This window comes from Montipora foliosa, chromosome 3, assembly GCF_036669935.1.
Source record: "Montipora foliosa isolate CH-2021 chromosome 3, ASM3666993v2, whole genome shotgun sequence".
NCBI classification, from domain to species: Eukaryota; Metazoa; Cnidaria; class Anthozoa; order Scleractinia; family Acroporidae; genus Montipora; species Montipora foliosa.
The window spans coordinates 57,896,135-57,911,134 of NC_090871.1; the positions used below are offsets into that span (position 1 = coordinate 57,896,135).

At 40.0% G+C, this 15,000-nt stretch overlaps 1 protein-coding gene and 1 long non-coding RNA gene across 9 annotated transcripts in view; one reads left to right on the forward strand and one right to left on the reverse strand.

Annotated features, from left to right (window-relative positions):
- Positions 1-3,626, reverse strand: part of LOC137997784 (uncharacterized) — a 28,585-nt gene extending 24,959 nt beyond the window's left edge. For both annotated transcript variants that reach the window (XR_011122583.1, XR_011122584.1), the window contains exons 1-2: positions 3,048-3,626; positions 2,754-2,888 (exon numbers count right to left, since the gene is read on the reverse strand). This is a non-coding gene — a long non-coding RNA (uncharacterized lncRNA). The remainder of the gene's footprint in view (positions 1-2,753; positions 2,889-3,047) is intronic.
- LOC137997781 (uncharacterized) overlaps positions 1-15,000 on the forward strand; it is a 155,978-nt gene that overhangs the window by 59,999 nt on the left and 80,979 nt on the right. For 6 of the 7 annotated variants that reach the window (XM_068844022.1, XM_068844021.1, XM_068844023.1 and 3 more), the window contains one exon: positions 3,648-3,782. The gene's annotated coding sequence lies outside the window, so the exon portion shown is untranslated. The remainder of the gene's footprint in view (positions 1-3,647; positions 3,783-15,000) is intronic. The other variant, XM_068844024.1, reaches the window with a different exon arrangement.

Genomic DNA, 15,000 nt, shown 5'->3' on the forward strand with positions numbered 1-15,000 from the left:
TTTCTGTCAAGTGTGATAAAGTTTGACAATGAAATGAGCGAAGTCAAAACAAAGATCACAATCGCCCAACTCTTGTTTATGCAAAGTCAAAATTTACTCTCCAAGACGTGTACGACGTGATTTATCACCAGGTAATTCCATCATTTTGGAAATAGCAGCTACTTTATTATTCATCTGCGTCACAAGTTTTCACTGATTTTGGGGCTCATTTTGTTGAAACTCAAGCACGCTTCCAACAGGCCTGTGAACCCTTCCTGCTTACAGAGCAATACTAAAAAACTTCTCCCATATCACATTTGAACCTTAAGCTCGAAAATTCAATACACAACATGATATTATAATTCACAAAGGCAGAAAATACCACAGAATCCTTTTCCAGCGAAAATTTTATTGAAACAAACAACATATTTGCTCTTAGAGGCGAAAACCTCTTCCTATTTGATTGCGTGCGTGAAGACAAGAAACTCAATTGTGTCAAATTACCATGTACTTCAGGTAAATACTGCTCACTTTGATTTCGTCTCGACGGGCGATAGATTGTTGTCGAAGTCCAGTACTCGTCGCTTTTGAGATTCATGCCTAGTTTATCCAACTGACTTTCCATTATTGAGCTCCATAAGGGTATATTTTGTTTAAGGATCCACTAAAACGCCATTCGCGTTGCATGACTTTCGACGCCATTGCAGGCTAAGTTAATGATTCTACTGTGTCCACAAGAGAAATCTACGCAGTTCCACTACCCTCTCGATCCTAAGAAAATACGCGCAGAAGGCTCTATACACAAAGACACTACTTACCAGGGGAGTGACAGGCAAGACTTTTACCGACACGGAAAAAAAAAAAAAAAAAAAAAACGAAAAAAAAAAAAAAAAAGAAAACAAACAAACTAAACGTAGACCTCGACTGGGTTTGCCTTATAAGGCAACCCAGTAATTAAACTGATTGTGATGTCGACAATAAAAATTATGTGTATGGCTAACATAGGCTACATAAAATCACATCACCACGGTATTTCAGTAGGAAGAGCTCTAAGCTTTCTCCATCGGTTTCAGAAAGATAAATTATGAATGCACCGCCCGGCACTCTAAAGCAACGAATGGTTTACACTACTTGATGCAATGTATTAACAGTAACCGTTGTAAAAGCCGGTTTGCTTAATTATTTACGGCTTCTGTACTTGCTTTTTTCTACACACAGATATTTCTGTTCAAAAGCAGCTTTTCTTACAAATATATAATTGTAAAAGTGCAGCATTTTTACATAAGAAAGCAGCTTTCTTACAATTATATAATTGTAAAAAAGCAGCATTTTTACAATTATATAAAATATATTTTTGTAAAAAAGCAGCTTTTTATTTGAATTTTCATATTTTAGATCATTTTACTACCGTGCAACGAGCTGTAAACAGAATCCATAGAAACAAAGAGAACGCGCCAAAATTGTGCTAAACACAATGGCCGTTTTTATTTTTGAGACGCATAATCCATCTCAGTCGAATTGTGCGTCTCTAGTAATACGGCCGATGGCATATATAAACAACGCTTCAGTTATACACATAAATTACACAGTGTGCGACACTGTGTAATTTGTCGTCCCTCATTTTATAGATTCTCTGGGCTTCAAACTCAACTCTCTTATCGTTACATATGGCTTCTTTGTATATGCTAACCGCTCAAAAATTGGGGTTGTAATTTCGATAATTTGTCTGTTCCGAGACTCTTCTGATTGATTGTGTTCAGTAATAATTAGAGTTTGGTCTTGTTCGGGTGTTGCAATATGCTTACTGAAATTATTCGTAAGAAAAGATTCGAAAATATCAAGTATCACAACAGTCAGATTTCTTTGTACAATAACCGAAATAGGTCCCTAAACGGAGAATAGAACGCCGGACAGAATTTGTTAATTCGCCAGATATTTGCGAAACGAGCTCTTCATTCTAGTTATTTCTTCGCATTCGTTAACACTTTTCTTAGATTCAACTCAATGCCGAGATAGTTTTTGAACCAATATTTAGAGTCAAAATTAAATAAGTGCCCAGTTTCGCAAAAGGCAGATCTGCAATTTGCAAAACTGCAGCAGCTGAGCACAGCATGACATTTATAATTCTTAAAAACACAATCTTCTTTTTCCGGGAAATCGTTATGCTAGCTGTCTGCAAAATTACTAGTGTGGCGGCTGATGTTGATTTCGTCCCGGGACCAAACCCGAAACCCCGGGATCAAATTTCTCAACAACTCAAGCAGCCTCTTGCTGGGAGTGAGCTAGACATATTGACTTATGTTCATGTAAGGCCAGGCTCGGGTAGCCTGCGTCGTAGTACACAGACTATAAACCACCGGTATAGTCAGTCGACGGACTACAGTTAGGTTTTTGGTCTTTGTTGAGAGTTACGATCCGGCTGCGCGCAGGCTAGCTAGGCTCTGACGACATAACAGAGTTCAACCGCGAAAACTATCTCAGCATTTCGATTGCGTGTTAAATCTTGCTTTGTAAACAAACATAAATTAATTTATACATTGCAATTTGCATTGAGGAATCATCAAGTTGGGCGGGAAGGGGGGGGGGGGGGACGGTAATTTTTCAACTGAGGAGTCTTCTTGCTCACCATGAATCCCCCTCTCCCTTATCATTGTTGGATTTTCGAGGGAACAAAAGGGTAACTTTTCTTGCAGGAAGAACTCCAACATTGAATCCGGGGAGGGGCGGAGTGTTTCTCTGGAATACCGTCTCATCTCGCGTTAACTGGTCCTTACCCTTCTTCGTTCACCTACTTCCAGACTTCAGTATTGCTTTGACCGCTGTTGTTTCACTGCTTAACAGTTTTGTTCAAAGATCCTCTCGTCTACGACGGATTCGGAACGTTCACTTGAAACATTAAAGCATGTATTCTGCGATATTAAAGATAGCGTGTTTTAATCATCACTCTCCTATTCTGGGGGTGGAGTGGGAGGGGTGTTATCTCTCCGTGTTCTTAGTGCTGACCAAAAGAAAAGCGGTCTCGGTCCCAATATCAATGTGACTGTGTTTACTCCACTGTGTAAACCTACCTGGCTTCATCGTTTGTTTTACGCAATTTTTGTTGTCTTCTTTAGAGAATGCAGAATGTATAGCAAAGTGTATATATTCCATCAGTATACAATCTTGTTTCTTCTGGATAATGTCGAGAAACTGCATGTATTCATCGAAGCTGTCGCGCGTCTTTCTCGAAACTCGATACTTCTCGTGTGCCAGATTGGGATGCCGATTTTTCTTTTTGTCTTCTTAAAACATGTTAAAAGGCCAACTTTCTAGAATGAACGGATCATAAGAAACTTTTCGGGCGCCAAAGATTCCCATACCTTTGAAAAACAGGACCATAGCATCTTAAATAATGAAATTAACGCGGAGAATTAAAAGGCTTTCATTTCATGAATGTCTGTCATTTCTGTGCATTGTACATTACAAACTCATTTTATTTGCATGATTGTAGCCTGTTTATCCAACGATTGGCAGATGCAGATCAGTATTTAATTTTCAAAGTGGCGGGAAAAATTGTAAAGCTAAGATTGTACAGTTGCTTTACTCTATGAGTGAATACCGAGGTCCTTTCCCATTGATTTCCCTGCATTCTTTTCCGTCCCGATCAAAGATCTTTTGTTGTTATTCAGCAGGCTGACATTTTGCTGCAAGTCTTGTCTCCTCTTGAGAATAACAACAAAGGGACCAAAAGACTCAGACAAACTGACATAGACGCGACACAAGTTGGCAACTGCGACCCCTAGAGGCGAGGAACAAGATTTGAGGTAAGTCAGAAGGCCCTTAACAATTTTGTTTCGCTCCATGCGCATTCATCAAGGTCAAGATTGAATTTATCTTTAGTGAGATTCTCAGAGAGAGGAAAGTAATTAACTCTTTATAGGCCGAAGTTAAAACCAATAATTCCATGCCACTTATTTCAGCTATGGAATGTACAACTTCGGTTTGTTACTCGAATATCAGTTAATGGAATGTTCATTCACCGGGTCGCACTAGTGGACAAAATTGTTTTTGTTGTGACAAAATTTCAGACAAATATCTGTTTCCGGTAAAATTTATTTTGTTATGTTTAGGGTCGCACGCAATTTGCATTCCTGTCGTACACGCATCAATGTGTACAAAAGAAAACTTTCCTACTCCCGCTAGAAGTGTGTCACGATATCACGCTATATTAAAGACAAGGTGCGGCTTTCGCTTTTGTTGGACTTTTATTGCTTTTAACTTGCACGCAGGCTAGCATGGCAAATGTGTACAATCTGCACTGTATTTACAGACTTCTTAACTTAAATATCCAGCTAGCGTTGTTGGAATACGAGCGTCAGATCAGACAGCATAGACGGACCGAACGTTGGTTGACTCACAGACTTCTTGCTGATCAAAATAATTACTTGTATCTGGAGTCATCGCTCTTAATGGCATATAAAGAGCACTGAAACTCGCACATGGCCTTGAGGGATCCATCTACTTCTAAGCCTTCTCAACAAGATGGGCGCCAAATCACAAGTAAACTTGATTTTATCTCGTTTTTCATTTGCTATTTGCGTCATGAGTGACAGTTTGATAGCTTTTTTGATTTTTTGTGACATTTTGGCGAGGTCCAGAGCTTGGCAATTTCAAGTGCCGGCATCTTTGAACATTTGGTACATTCCGCTCATTTTTGACAATGTCTGACAAATCGGTCGCACTGGAAAAAACTACCTGTTGACAGATTTTTTTGTAAAACAAACAACTTTTTACAGTAGTGCGACCCGGGATTACTTACATCTCTTCATCTGCATTCTCATTTTTCACCCGTGACGTAAGGCTTGGTTGCGACAAAAGGTAGCAAATGTTCATGTGTTTGCTTTGTTTCATCGCCCTTAATTGCGTTTTTAAAGGATCCAAAAGATCTTGTTGTGTGAAAGAATTTGACAATGTGTAGGTATAAAAGGTTATACCGCTACATTGCGAGCATTCGCGGATTTCCTTCCACCCAGTTATCAAATTTTACCACTGATTCCGTGAATTGAATTCCTCCTTTATTGATCTATCGGCTTATCTCAGCTCTTGCTAGCCAATCGCAAACCACGAAAGAAAAATATATGTTGCTTCATTTATTTTGCTTCATTGCTATAACCTCTTCAAGAGGTCATCAGATCATGTTTATGTTTTGACGACTTGAAAACAGAATTTTAAAAAAAGAACATTTCACCTTCTCTCTAACCCAATTATTGCAAAGAGATGCGCTCTATTATCATTTTTTTCATAGTTAAAATATTGGAGGGAAGTGGGGTGGGGAGTGGAGGCGGCGCGGAAGCTGTTTTCCCGCCAAAAAATTATTTTGTTACGTGCCTGTCACGATAAGTCGCATTTACTTCGTTTGCTCGTCATTGAGGAATTATTTCGACAGTTCTGTACAAACAAAACTGCAGAGACGGTATAAATTAACTTAAAACAGGCCAGATCATATACAAGGTTGATTTCTGAAGAGAGCGGGAAAAACAGAGAGAAACTTCTCAAAGCAGAGGAGAGAACCGACAAACGAACCTCGAGAAAGTAGGGAATTTTAGCAGGAGCCCGGCAACGTCAACTACAACGTTGCTTCAAAATATATCTTAGGGCTATCGTTACTATTTCTCGATTATACCATCTTGTTCACCTTGAACAATAGGGGCAAGCTATCATATAACTAGATTTATAGGGATGGTTCTGAAGTGAAGAGAAAAAGTGAACGATTTTCTGTTGTATGCTCACGTTGTCATCAAAGCTTGAAATTTGGTGATTTCACGTTGTTGTTATGTGGACTACGGCATTTGCAAAAAGTGCACTGAAAAATTCTTGCTGCACGTGCTGCACGATTATGTTTCCTTTTTTTAACCAATGATAGTCTTGCTTTGTGGTGTTGTCGTTGCCGTAGCCGTTGCCGTTGCTACAACTCGAGGGAGGAAAAGAGGGGACCCTGGGAACGAGGTTGTCAACAACAACCCGTGTATGAAGTCGAGAGCGGAAATCGAAGGGGAAACACTGGTGGAAGGCTGGTCACTAACCTTGTTCAAGTCATGCTTCTTTTCTTTGCAACAAGCCGAATAACCCCATGTTGTCCTTTGGAATTTATTTTAAGATTTTGGAATGTCATGCCAGGGTGATATGCACAAAAAAGCATTGAATTTACATTGAACCGTTTTTAATAACAAACCTCGTGGTCATGTTTCCAAGGTTTTACATTTAAAACAACGTTTCCTTACAAAATTCTTTTCACACTGTGGTACAAGCACTCAGCACTCCACTTAGGTTCCCAAGTAAAGGCTCCAAGAGCAACATAAAAAACAAGGTGACCGCTTCGTTTTACTTCATCATCCCATTATCGCTTCGTTGGCATCCAAGTACTGTTAACGTCTTAAAGCTTCGCCTCAATAAACTTTGTTTAAAACTGTTTCTATCATGTGCTTTATTGTAGAAAACGATGGAAGTGCGTACACGATTTCTGTTCTATAACGTAGCACCGGTGAAAAATCGGTTTGCATACAACTACATGCACACTGACTTTTGATCTCGGAAAACTCAAAGGAAAGTACCCATCAGAAACGAAATGATGTTTCACTGAATAAGGAATTAAAAATATCTCTCTGGATCTCGAACCTTGGACTGCCAAACTTTGCAAGATCTTTGAACTGAAATGTCGAACCAAAATGTTTGATTGACTTAGGTGGCTTTACCATTTCTAGTAAACCAACTTTGGTAAGTGTAACAAGTAATACTTGTTCTTATTTTAAGACATGCATCAATAGGCTTCGACATCATGCGGGAAAAAAGATGACTACATTTTCGACGTCACCAGTGAAAACTAAAGTCTATTTTCATTGATGTTCTTCTGGTTGAAAATGAGGTAGTATCGCTTTGTAGTAACAAAGGGCTGAAAAGCAGAAGAGTTGAGACGTTTGTTTGTGTTAACATCCACGTAATGTCCCAAGGTGCCTTCTGTCTATTTGAAACTGGCGCTGCAGTTTTTGTCAAGGCATTAACGGAAGAAAATTTAAACCAGATTTATCTTTCCGTCCTTGCATACGTCCCCGAGTGCTTATACCTATTATAAGGTCATCATTTGTTCATCAGTGATTCTTAACTATTAGGTGCGGGGCGTACAGTGTGCTTTCTTGTTTCTTCTCTCTGTTACGTCGACTGACACAGAAGCACGAGGTCTTGGTTTTGAGAGCTCTTAAACAAGATTTAGTGAAATCATAATGTTTCGTTGATTATAGCATAAAGGATATGTCAAATGTTTACCCTAGTTAGTGAAATGAAGAAATGATGTTTGCGATTGTGCGTCGGGAAAACTCGAAAAAAAGCCGAGAGCTCCTTTGTGGGAAACGAACTTACGACTTTCCGATTACCATTTCGGATGCTCTAGCACTGAGTAGTTAGAGACGAGTTCACGAGAACTACAGAATGTAGCGAGAATGCACCAATTTCCACAATATCGTCCTAGAAGAGAACGGCATTATCTGGGATAGACGAGAAGGATGATTCCTATTGTGCAGGGTTTGTAGAACCTGGACCGTAAACGATTTAGGAATCAATGTTTACCACAAGACCATAGAAGCAAGACGTTAAACAGATGTGAAGTTTCATAATATTTAAGGTGACTGAACACAGTTTTCCTGCGGTCACCGGTATTCTATAAAGGGCGACGCGGATTTGAAAAAAATAAAACAAAACAAATACTGTATGGCGACGTTGGCGAGACCTGTTTTTTTCTCCTTCTCACGATGGTCTTGGAAATGCGATGTAAATTCGCTTCCGTTTTGTAAAGGTCATGGCGCTTTAAAAGTGAAAATAACTGCGGCGCGCGCGCATTCACCCAAAAAATTTAGACCAACAACTGTTGGACGTGAAACCAAATTTCTCGCAAACCCGTAACTAGATTTTGCAGAAATTTGGAATTAAGATAGTTCCTATTTTAAATGAATTGTCTATCCAAACAACAGACACGAACTTCGGAAAACTAAAAAAACGTCCATCAGCGAATTATGAAAAATCTGTCAGTTGAAATTCTGTGATAACAGCCGTTAAACGTACTTTATTTCTATATTTTATGTACGCAAATGCTGCAAAAAAAACTAATGAGTGAATTTTACATAAATCAGGAATAAGCATCCTTTAAGCCTTGTTTTCATCCAGACGCGTTACCATGGCAACAGCCTGCAGAGCACATTACTCGTCACTGACCAAGTGTTAGCTTGTAGGCAAAAGATGCTTAAATATGGAAGTAATGAAAGTATAAGTGCATAAAAACTGTGTTCATGCAGTCACCTTAAATAGATACTCGACTTTATAAATACTGTAGATCAGCGCTATTCGGAATGGGCGCTTTGACTAAACACTCACGGCTGATCAGCGCCATTCAAAATGGGTGCTTAGACCTAAATACGGTGCATGGGAATATTACGTTGGTGACTTTCTACTCTATCTACATCGTGTAATATTATCACACGAGATATCCAATGTCCTTTTCATATATCTCATTTAGCATTTACCTCCTAGCCGTGTAGCGCGACATTTGTGATTACCGGAACCTGTTTTAATGACCTAGCACGCACGAGTCTTCTATTTATAGCTCACTGGTAGAGCATCCCGAACTAGTATTCGGAAGGTCGTAGCTAGGTGCGACTCCTTCAACGGAGCACTCGGATTTTTCCCGAATATCCCCGAGCCACCATCCCCCACGAGTCTCCTATAGCTCAGTAGTAGCTGTAGAGCATCCAAACTAGTAATCGGAAAGTCATAGGTTCGACTCCTGCAAAGGTGCATTCGGATTTCTTTCCGAGCATCCTCGTCGGAAAAACACATTTCTTCAAGAATAAGCATACAGCGACTCCTGTATACAATAGAGATCAGGACAGCCGGATCAAAATTCCTGATGTTCCTGAGCTTTAATTAATAGTGTTAAAAACTACCAGCACTAGCCGCGCCTCCAGCTGAAACTTGTACTTTGGAACCTCCTCCTAAATCCACAATACATTACCAAGAAGCTTAAAAGATCCAAAGGACTTAATGACGGCAAAGGGATTAGACGGGCTTAAATTATAAAAGATTCAAAGGATCCAATGTCGATCAATCCTTGCGACACATACTGTCTATAAAGTGTTCAAAATGTGTGTAGAAACCCTGCACAAGCAAACACTCTAACTGGACTATCTACGACAAACATACTGAATCAACAGAGCAAAGAGAATTTGCCCTCATCGTAGCTCCTATGATCTTGGCAAATACATCATGTATCAATCAATACTTTGCCCACTGTGAAGTGGAGGCTTGGCAATCGACCGAAAAACAAGACGTACGGCTGAGAGAAACAGTAATACACAAGCGGCTATAAGCCTATTAGATCTGTCTGACCTGATTGGCAAGGCACTACAATAGATCAATGCAGTGACGGATCTAAACCTATGTGAAGCCAAGTATTCGTGGGCTTTGCGGGCTCAAGGTTCAAAACTACTAAGTGGAGTAGGAGTCTCGTCCCTCAAATTGGTGCCGCCAATGCATATAACTTGAGGCACATTGGACCAAAAGTCTCGTCTTCTAACCTGCTGTTCCATCTGCCTTCCGTCATACCTCTGCTTTCTCTTTAGCTATATAGTTCCTTTGGTTTCCTTCCTCTGTTCAGTGTCTTTTGCACGACGACGTTAGCCGTCGTACTGCACGTTTTCCTCCGGCTGCCAACCTAGAGCCAGCATGCAGTTGTCGTCATGCTTCTTTCACAGGACGTGGATTATCTCCTTCCACTTTTGTTTCCTGGTCTCGTCACGTATCCTGTTGATGCGTGTCAGATACGTGACCAGGAAGCTGTCCTTCTTCCTGTTTTCCACCCATTCATCTTCCAATATTGTTTTGCACAAATTGCACTTACTTTTGCAAAAAGCATTTCTAGTTCTCCATATCTTTGTTAGATAAAAGAACCTGACCTCGTTAAGTCGGTTTCTTGTTGCATGTACCGGTGATGGAGTCTGCGCTTATGCCCACTATTCAAGAATGGCAGTTTTCAGCATCTTTAAATACGGCTATAACACAAAAAGATAAAACCAGTCGTCGTTTGCATCGCGAGAAAACTATTTGGCTATCCGATCCGGCACAAACGTTTCTTGAAAACAAGGCTTGTTCTGTGTGTTGCGTTTTGTGTTGTCAAACTTTAATTCCTCATTAATTAATTAATTAATTAATTAAAAATATAATCTTAACAGATGACTGCGGCCTACATTGGGAATTTTAACTTGACAAAACTACTTTCCAGACCCGCTGAATTATTACGAACCTTTAGATCGGACGACGAGCATGCGCATTAGGTCTGGAGGCTGACATTTTTCGAAGCGCGCGTGCTCAGAACGGAAACTCGTTCTCGTATTCGTCCTCCGATCTAAAGGTCCTTATTGAGTAGGCTTTTATAGATCGTGCTTGCATAATTTTTGACAATAACTTTCTGCTGCTTTTTAAAAGTATAATAATCGGTATATATAGATAAGCCTGAGACCATTTTTGTTGAATGTTTTAGCCGCATTCGCGGCTTACTAACAGAGTGGTGATGGCCTCCCTAGGAGGGCGATAGTCTGTAGATGACGTTGGTCCCAATATCTCTCATTTGCAAGTTTGCACAATGGCGTCAGCCACGCTGCCCGATAACTTGCATCTCCCTGGGGGCAACGAGGGACTAGAGCTAGCAAACATTGCCAGAGACCGTTGCCTTAAGACACGGAGGAGCTTTTCTCACCAAAAAAGTGCTCAGCGTGATTCTACAGTATAATAAGCGCTGATAACCTCTGCATGAGAATAGTGAGTGTGTATGTAAGTGCGCATAGTTTATTTTTCATAGTACATTATTAGGTAGTTGCGTTTTGCATAATTAAAGAAAATGATACATTTTTTGGACTTATTTCACTTATTTTGCAAAAGGAATAATTTTAAGAAAAAGTGGTATAATTTGGAAAACGAGCCTAATTTGGGCAAAAAATGGGCCCTGACACCAGTAATGCAAAAACATAGAATGTTTCGGCGGTAATTAAGTCAACAATCTACGTAAGAACTTAATGTTACTTAAAATGCCTTTACTAGCGACTTTCCCAGGGAATTTCAATCGGTTTCCTGAAAAAAAATAGCAATGTTTTTGTCATCAAGTTCAAGGTCAGTATTATTCTTGCCAGACCGAACGGAAATCCACAGATAAATTCTCGCTTAGCCTGTAAAAACATTTTGGATGTTTTTTCCTTGTTCACCAAAACAACTCATCCTCAAAGGAAATCCAACAAATTCAACAACAAAGTGCATGGAAAACATTTCGACAAAATCACGACTTTAGAAACGTGGTCATAAGGGACTTGCGGCGGTGTAAAATGTGCTTCGCTTTTTCTTCTTCTGGCCCCAGTTGTTCAAACGGTGGATAGCGGTATCCGCCGGATAAGTCACTATCCAGTGGATAGTCATAGCGAGACCAATTGCGCTATCCAATGGATAGTGATTTATCCGGTGGATACCGCTATCCACAGGACGTATACAAAACATGGACTCCAGATCCATGGACCACCCCTATGGACCCGGCCCATGGACTACCCTTGCGGACCATCTCTCATTTTGTAAAGTTACAAGCAGAAAAATCTTTAGACGAAAGAAGGAAGTGATCTTCACACTTATCTGGACAATTAAAGCTGAATTGTCTCCAATTATAACACCTGAAAAATTCAGGCGGTTTCAAGGGATTGGAACCCTGGTGCGTTGCTGCGTCGGTGGGGAAGTAGTATACAAAAATTTGGTTTGATCAACGGAGTTGATAATGTAAATTGGCCACCGTACAGTAATTCTAAAAGCTGACGTTTCGAGCGTTAGACCTTCGTCAGAGAGAATCGAGGAATAGACCTTTTTACCGATACGGCGGCCATTTTGATTTCTATTGTTTCGAATGACATTATGGGATGCCCAGGGGGCAAATTAATTATACTAGTTAAATGAAAAGCGTTCGTTAATACCGTGAGGATTAAGGCAGCCGATTTGGAAGATGAATTTTTGTTCCAGATTCTTGCGGCTTTCCAGTCGCTCGCCATTTTAATCTCCCTAACCACTCTAACCACTCCAAAAAACACATGGCTATCTGCGGCCTTTCCCTACATCTAGGTACGATGGAAAGCCGCAAGAATCTGGAACAAAAATTCATCTTCCAAATCAGCACCCTTAATCCTCACGGTATTAACGAACGCTTTTCATTTAACTAATATATTCCTATTTTTCACGTTGCCATGTTACCACCAATAGCGTAGCTCCTACTCTACTATAAATTCTACACGTAACCCACAATTCCTCGATTCGCTCTGACGAAGGGCTAACGCTCGAAACGTCAGCTTTAAGAATCTCTGTATGGTGGCCAATTTACATTATCAACTCCGTTGATAAAACCAAATTTTTGTATATTGCTTAAATCAGTAGGCCATAACTAGGAGCAAACAACAGCCCTATATTCCTGTCACGTCGTTTTCACAAACCGCGATTTATTTTGTGGATTGAATTTCCCGCTAATGACACTCAGGAGCCCGATGACATATCACAAGAAACCGGCATTGTCTTTGTCTTTTTGCAGAAAAGGCAGGAGCCTATATAAGATCTATTTTTAGACTGGTCTTTAAAAATATCGTGACGTAGGCTTAGTATGCAGGGCTGTCAGCTCTCCCGGATAATCTAGGAGACTCCACAAATGACGTCACAAGTGTTATGATGTCTCCTGTCATCCCATCTCTATCAATTCTCAATATTTGAAGAGTTTGGGGGTTGAAAGCCCTGAGTATGGGAGTTGTTTGCTCCTAGTTAAGTGCTCCTGCTTAAATTTTCCAGGTAAGTGCAAGGATCAATTCTCTCTTTCGTCTAAAGATTTTTACTGGGTTGCCTATGGGCAAACCCAGTCGAGGTCTACGTTTAGTTTGTTTGTTTTCTTTTTTTTTTTTTTTTTTGTTTGTTTTTTTTTTTTTTCCGTGTCGGTAAAAGTCTTGCCTGTCACTCCCCTGGTAAGTGTTGCCTTTGTGTATAGAGCCTTTTGCGCGTATTTTCTTAGGATCGAGAGGGTAGTGGAACTGCGTAGATTTCTCTGGTGGACACAGTAGAATCATCAACTTAGCCTGCAATGGCGTCGAAAGTCATGCAACGCGAATGGCGTTTTAGTGGATCCTTAAACAAAATTTACCCTTATGGAGCTCAATAATGGAAAGGCAGTTGGATAAACTAGGCATGAATCTCAAAAGCGACGAGTACTGGACTTCGACAACAATCTATCGCCCGTCGAGACGAAATCAAAGTGAGCAGTATTTACCTGAAGTACATGGTAATTTGACACAATTGAGTTTTTTGTCTTCACGCACGCAATGAAATAGGAAGAGGTTTTCGCCTCTAAGAGCAAATATGTTGTTTGTTTCAATAAAATTTTCGCTGGAAAAGGATTCTGTGGTATTTTCTGCCTTTGTGAATTATAATATCATGTTGTGTATTGAATTTTTGAGCTTAAGGTTCAAATGTGATATGGGAGAAGTTTTTTAGTATTGCTCTGTAAGCAGGAAGGGTTCACAGGCCTGTTGGAAGCGTGCTTGAGTTTCAAGAAAATGAGGCCCAAAATCAGTGAAAACTTGTGACGCAGATGAAAAATAAAGCAGCTGCTATTTCCAAAATGATGGAATTACCTGGTGATAAATAACATCGTACGCGTCTTGGAGAGTAAATTTTGACTTTGCATAAACAAGAGTTGGGCGATTGTGATCTTTGTTTTGACTTCGCTCATTTCATTGTCAAACTTGACACTTGACAGAAAAAGAAACTTACAAAAACCCGGTATCTTGCCATCATTTGACACAGATGCTTCACTGTTTGGCGAGTAAACATGCCGCGGTAACTTAATCACGACGCCCGCTGAATTCCGGCCATGTCACTTTCGATTTTGCAATTTACTTGAACGTAGCAAAAATCTCTCAAAATGTTTGTCGCTGATCGTAACTTTTTATATTCTATATTCACGGTTCAAAATTAATGTTGTTTTCATGTCGTAAATATTTTATTCTCGATCGACCGTCCGAGAAACTTCCTTCTGCTCTTTCTGAAAACTGTGTATCAATATTTATTTGCTTTTTCATCAATATTTGTTTTGCATAAAGCAAGCTAACAGAATCTGTACCTTGCTGAGTTCGCATTTGTTAGCGTTAATAGTATTTTCGGTCAGATGTTTCTGTTTGCCATGAGGGGTTTATTGTTTTGGTCTCCCATCCCAACACTAACCCCGCGAAACAGGGCTTGACTTCAGTGAAGTTTAGTATTACAAAATTTTCGGATGCTCATAGGGCACACTTGTGGTGAAAAGAAGTTGTGAGGGAACTTGAAAATTATCAACATGTCAGCCCAGAAGCCAATGTTTCTCGCTTCTCTTTTATTTGTTATTCTTCAGAGACTGGAATGCTGTATTTCAATACCACACAATTCAGTGCCTTCTGATTTTCTGTAGCACGTACCACAGGCAAGCCAGTGTATGCTTCACAGAAGCATCTAGTTCTGCTTATAAAACGTATTGAATTTACAAAATGAGGGGTGGTCCACAGGGGTAGTTCATGGACCGGGTCCATAAAGGGGTCCATGGACCAGGTCCATAAAGGGGTCCATGGACCAAGGTCCTTTTAAACAACCGGGGCCTGATCGACATAAATCTGGGTACGTCGCTTTGACATCGATGCCTGAGATTTTGGTTTTTGAGAGCTCTTAAAACAAGATTTAGTGAAAATATCATTTAGTAGTGCTTCGCAGAGCACGCGGGAAAAATTGCCTCTCGCTGAAATTGGAACTTTGCTCATTATAGTGTAAGCATAAACGGACTACGACCTATTTGAGCAATACTGAGACATCAGAACAGTGGAAACTTGATAATACTTTGTCTAAAGTGATTTGTACTGATTTTTGACAATCTTTTATCAGTGTGGAATTCCGTCACCAGTTATTTAA